The sequence below is a fragment of the Lolium perenne genome, chromosome 2 (assembly GCF_019359855.2).
Source record: "Lolium perenne isolate Kyuss_39 chromosome 2, Kyuss_2.0, whole genome shotgun sequence".
In the NCBI taxonomy this organism is placed as follows: Eukaryota; Viridiplantae; Streptophyta; class Magnoliopsida; order Poales; family Poaceae; genus Lolium; species Lolium perenne.
This window is the reverse complement of record NC_067245.2, coordinates 59,333,740-59,340,232: the sequence shown is the minus strand read 5'-3', so window position 1 is coordinate 59,340,232 and position 6,493 is coordinate 59,333,740.

Genomic DNA, 6,493 nt, shown 5'->3' with positions numbered 1-6,493 from the left:
GCGTTAGCTATAGGTCTAGGGCAGGCGAGCCTTGGCCTACGATGTCGGTGCTTGACGCTTGCCTTCAGCCTTGGTCGTGAAATGCTCGCCATGGCTAACCATGTGCACCTCCCGTCCAGCGACTTGGAAATGTCGGGCTTGTCATTATATTTTGTCGGCAGATGCTGTCCAGCGGTCTGGCAAGTGTATATAACACGCCAACCCCTTGCATGCCCCCTTTTTGCGGGGGTTGGATGGGAAAGCTCGAGGCGCTGCTTCCCCCACTCGAGAGTTATTCTTATGACTGGTGAGGAAGTGGAGGTTACTCACATCGCAGTTTTCCTCCATTGTGTGGATATGTCTTGACGCATCCGCGACGCATCTCCACTCCCTTTGAGGGTCGGGGGAATCCATTCGTCAGCATAGGCCGCCGCCGATTGATGAACCCATCGAAATACTTCGTGGCACGCAAAACCCCTACTTAGCGTGCCAACTGTCAGGGTTTTGATTCCCAGTCGTAAATCCGTATGTAGGTGTGGGGTTTGTGACCATGATTCGATGGGATAAGAACCTCAGACACACAAGAGATATACAAGTTCAGGCCCCAGGAATAGACCGCAGGTAACAAACCCTACTTCCTGGTGGTGTCGATGGGACTAATATATGTGACTATGTGAGGTGCTGGTCTGTTGTGAGGGATGCCGAATTTCGGTGGGAAGTCAACTTTTGCTTGTTCTTCCCTGCTACTAAGACAAACTATGAACGTTGGAAAATAAAAAGGTTATCACTGCCTCGCCATCTCTAAGTGCGGGAGAGGAAGAAATTGAGCTTATCTCGCTCTGGTTTCTAGGGTTTTGGTCTGGATTTCTTGGCTTGTGTTTATGTGTCCCCTCCCCTATGGTAGAAGGGCCTATTTATACTACAAGGGTGTGGTCTCACTCATGAAGGGGAGGAGACCACATCCCCCTCATACTGAGCCCCAAAGGTCTAGGTTGTAAGGTTATTAGCCGCTATGTGTGTTTTTTGGTAATTAATAACAATCCCTATGGACTAATGTTTCTATTGAGTTTATATGAAGGAATATTTCATTGGTATTTCTTATAGTCCATGTGTTGGATTCAAGTGTGGATCCCATGAAGATAATGATATACCTTGAGTACTGGATCAAGATCATTGATTTAAGAGAAGTATATGATATGATCAAAGAGAAGAAATGAAGATGGATTTCTTGTGTGGAACTCATTTTAGCCCTGCTCTAGTTTATGTGTTAATTAATGGATGATCAAGATATTATGATCGATAGAGCATGAAGAAATGCAAGGTTGACCGATACTAATAGTGAAGATTGAATTTAAGTTGATCAACTCACGAAGTATAAAAGAATGTACCACATTGGATCATGTGATCTTGTCATATGATAAGCCTTGTAATGTTTTCTGAACTAACCCATCATATATGTGTATTTATGTTGTCTGTGTAGGTTAGGTATCTTTCCATGGGCATGCATCAAAATCAAGAACTCATATAGCCCATGAGAAATAAAGGGATGATCGTCATCAAGGTTGAGAAGGGAAAGTTCAAGATAAGCATCTCGAGAAGATCACATGCTTAAAGCTTGTCATCCATTTGGTGATAATGAACATGTGAAGATGTGATTCAATGAAGCTTTCCCATTGTGGTGTATGGGGACCAATTATGAGTCTTCGCAAAGCAACAATGATCAAGTGAGGTATTCCATCTTGAATGGATCTTGAAGCGTTGTCATCAAAATCAAGCGGGATGCGCAAGACAAAGGTATGGCCTTGCTAGGTTTTCCTTTTACCGGTCTCTTGTGTGGTTGTTGACCGCAGTATCAAGAGGGGCTTTCGGTTGGGTAACTTGATCTCATCATCATAGGAAGCTCAATCCTTTGCATACTTTGCACCCCTTATTATTGTTGCTTCTTGATGTTTCTATGTGTGAGGTTCTTGAGCTTGTTGCTAGCTTTTCAACCGATGAAGAAACTGACGTGTCGGTTTTGGTTCAGCGTAGGTTGTCAAGCCGGCGCAGATTTCGGCGTGCCCGTTTGGCCACCGAACCATTTCGGCATAGGGATCGGCGTTGCTGATTTTGCCGCCGGTTTAGGTCCCATGAATCTCCCCTAACTGCTAGTTTTCTCCCTTAGACTATGAATAGCCTTTCTTCCTCCTTGAGGAGGTAAGGTCAACCATCCCATTTGCTCTCGGTCTCTCTCTCGCTCCCCCTAGTCCATTGTTGAACCTCAAATGCTTGCTTCCTCTCCCTTCCCTTCTATAATTTTTGCATATTCTTGAGGGATTTGGAAGAGGGGTCTAGATCTACAATCTCCACCAATCAATTCTTCCTCTAAATAAGGGGAATCCATTAGATCTAGATCTTGGAGTCATTTGTTGATTTTCACCTTTGTTCTTCCTCTCTAGTTCCTCCTTAGCACTTGTTGGTTTTTAAATGTGAAGGATTTTACCACCTTTGGCGTTCTTGATTTGCGTCTTTGCATAGTGTTGAGCTCTCAATTACGATTAGTTCAAGCAAGAGACCATGAGCATGTTACTTTTGGAGGGGTGACATCCTAGTTTGCTTGGCGGTTGGTGCTCCTGTGACCTCTTCGTGGAAGATTGTGAAGATGCACGAGCTTCTCCTTCGTGGAGCTTGTGAAATGGTTGTGGAGGTTGCCATCACCAGAGTGGAGGAAAAGCTAGCTATAAGGGAAAGTCCTTTGTCCTTCGTGGAATTGGCTTGGAGAAGAAGGTGAGCCTTCGTGGCGTTCGAGAGACCTTTGTGGTAGCCCGCATATCTCCAATGTGGCGTACATCACTTCATGTGATGGAACACAAGAATACATCTTTGTCTCCGCGTGTCTCGGTTATCTCTATACCTATGTTTATTTTCTTTGTGACAACCATCGAGCTTGAAGTACTATATCTCGCTTTTCACTTGTGGTACATATATATTGTTCCTATCTTGCTTAGTTTAAGTTATTCTTGTTCCACTTAGTTGAGCCTAGCATATTTTGGTTTTGTGCCTCTAAAATAAACTTTAGTTTAATTATGTATTCTTACAAGCCAAATTCGCAATAATTTTTAAAACACCTATTCGCTCCTCCTCTAGGCGACATCTCATCCTTTCATAGGTACGCACCCATATCTTGAAGTGATGGTTGTACTTCAGGCGTCATGGCTTTGGTCATGCTGGCATCACATAAATTGGGGGAGGGGGGCCTAATGATTGCGCGGGACGTGACCCGACAGGATGGTAAGGCTCACTTTTGTTTTGTCAAGGTGATATCGTGGTGACAAGGCTGTCACGTGGTCGTTGCATGGTCTTTCGGGGGAAGCCAGTGACGATTCAAGTTACTACGTCTTCCGCCTAGTCCTTGCGTAACTTAGGTACCCTTAATTTGGTTCTGAGTCAATAAGTTAGTTGGTGCATGATGACCCACACGTATAGGGGTGTATCGTAGTACTTTCGATAAATAAGAGTGTCGAACCCAGCGAGGAGCAGAAGGTGTTGACGAGCAGTTTTGATCAAGGATTCACTGTAAACACTAGCAAACAGGTTTTCAGGGGTATTTGGTATTGCGGATAAATAAAGTACGAGTAAATAAAATGCAGTAATAATAATTGCAGTGCGTGGCCCAATCCTTTTTAGAGCAAAGGACAAGCCGGTTGTTGTACTTATGATGAACAAACGTTCCCGAGGACACACGGGAATTTCGTCAAGTGCTTTCGCTTCACATAGCTAAATAATCTTCATTGGTTTGGTAAGTGTTGTGTGGGTGAACCTATGCTAATGCACTACCCCAACTTGGACTAATGCATACTTGTGATTATACCCCTCACAAGCATCCGCAACTACAAGAAAGTAATTAAGATATATCTACCCACAGTCTTAAACTTTGAGATCCTACACTCCCTCGTGCACCGGTTTCCTAACGGGAGTTTGGGTTTCTGTCGCTCCCGCAACCCCACAATTAGTAGCCAAATACACGATGCATTCCCCTAGGCCCATAAAGGTGAACTATCATGTAGTCGACGTTCACATGATACCACTAGAAGAATAACACCACAACTTAAATATCAAACCATTAAATATTACTCAACATAGTTCCACTACTAACATCATGACTTCTCCCATGTCCTCAAGAACTAAACGAACTACTCACAAGACATCATATGGATCATAATCAGAGGTGATATAATGATGAATAACAATCTGGACATAAACCTTAATTCAATGGTTTCACTCAATAGCATCAACTACAAGGAGTAATCAACACCGGGAAAGTTTCCCCTATGAACTAGACAAGTATCAAACCCAAGATGTTACAGTGGGACGGCATGGAGACGGCGGTGATGATGGTGCTGGTGGTGGAGATGATGGTGATGATGATCCCGATGAAGTCCAGCTCGATGGCGGTGACGATGGCGATGATTTCCCCCCTCCGGGAAGGAATTTCCCCGGCAGATTTATCCCTGCCGGAGAACTTTTCCCTCTCTCTGGTTCTCCGCCCTGTAGTGGCGAGTGGAATATTTCTCTGTTCGCTCCCTGAGTGTTAGGGTTCTCGGGGCGATGAAATACACGAGGGGCAACGTCAGAGGTGGGCTAGGGCCACCACACCAGGCCTATGCACGTCCAGGGGAGGCCCGCGCCTAGGGGTGGTGTGGGCCCCTCCTGGCGCATCTCAGCCTCCCCTTCTGGCTTCTTCCGTCATCTGGCAAAATAGAGTTTTCGTATATTTTCTGGGAATTGTTGTTCTTCAGAAATATGGCATCTTGACGGTCCCTTTTCCAGCAGAATTCTGACTCTGGCAGTTAATTCTCCAATAATCATCAAACATGCAAAAATAGATGGAATAACATAAGTAACATCTCTAAATATGAAATATATCAATGAACAACAGTAAATTATGATATAAAATAGTGATGCAAATTGGATGTATCAACTCCCCCAAGCTTAGACCTCGCTTGTCCCCAAGCGAAACTGAACTTAGTAAACCAGACCACGGGTTTAGGGAGTGAAGTGTCGATAAACAAAATACGAACAAGAAGAATCATACTTACCATACACAAGTCATTATAGATAGCAACTTCTCTTATATAATCCAACTTGCAATGAGTAAGGAGTCACTAAATAGAGGTGCATAGAGAAAATCATAATTGGTAATGGAAAACTTTCGTTCTTCGTCAGAGAACAATTAACACATTGTACTTATCTTTCGAGCAGAGTCTTTATATTAGAGCTTATTGTAGAAATCACATGCTCAATCATTACAATCTCTTTTCAATCATAGATAGCTTTCAACGTTATATTCATTCAGATAAAATCATCGTGCTACACAAGGAAGAATAAAAGATTTGATTGAATGCATCAATACACATAAATCGTTGGATCAGAACAACTCAAATGCTTGCTTGAGATAGAGGGAAATAGGTTTACTGACTCAACATAAACGTAAAAGATAGGCCCTGCGCAGAGGGAAGCAAGATTAGTCATGTGCTAGAGCTTTTTATTTTGAATGCAATAGGAGTGTTGAAAAAATATTTTTTGAGAGGTATGCATGTCTATGTCAACGAATGGCATCAAATAATCTATCATCCTTTCATATAGTGACCTCAAGAGCGGCTCGCATGTAGTTCTCCGATGCACACCATTATTTAGGATCTCTCCAGTACATAATATGCGGAGCATTATTTATTTATTTTATATTTTTTTGGGATGGGCACCCGATTTCCTTGCTCTTTTTGCAATATTAAGGACCATCACATTATTCATGCTAGTCACGAAATGAAGTCATGAAAAGACAATAAACCATTCAATACTTCCTCATGAGCTAAGAACAAAACACAAAACATGTAGTAATGTTTGAAGGTTTAAAGGTAGCACACAAGCAATTCACTTTGGAGTGTCGGTGAAATACCACATATAGGTATGTATGGTGGACACACATGGCGTGGGCTTTTGGTTCAATGTTTGGATGCACGAGAAGCATTCCCTCTCAGTACATGTCTTTGGCTAGTAAGGTTGGGCAGCAAGCATAAAATTTGAGCGAAACAAACAAATATACATGTGATAGAAAACAATCATGCAATCTTCCTTGGAAGTACAAACGGTTTAATCTTGAGAATACTAAGCTTATGAGCCAACAAGAAAGAAAGATAATGGAATAATATATCTACATGCATTTCTATGTTTTCTACTTAAGCCTCAAAGTATTGTTGCTACTGACCAATGCTAAGTTTGCCAAGACCAACTAGAATCACTTGATGCTCCCAAAGTGATACCAATACTAACCAGCAAGATTAATCATATGATAGAAATTACAAACTAAAATAAGATGTGCAGAAAGTAAATGATAAAAACTTCTCATTAATATTCTATAATGGCAACTCACACCAATGGATACATAGATAATCGATTAAAGGAGAGATACTTCCACACTCCAAACTATCCTATATGATAACTCCACTACTCATGATATGACTCTACTGAAAAGTAA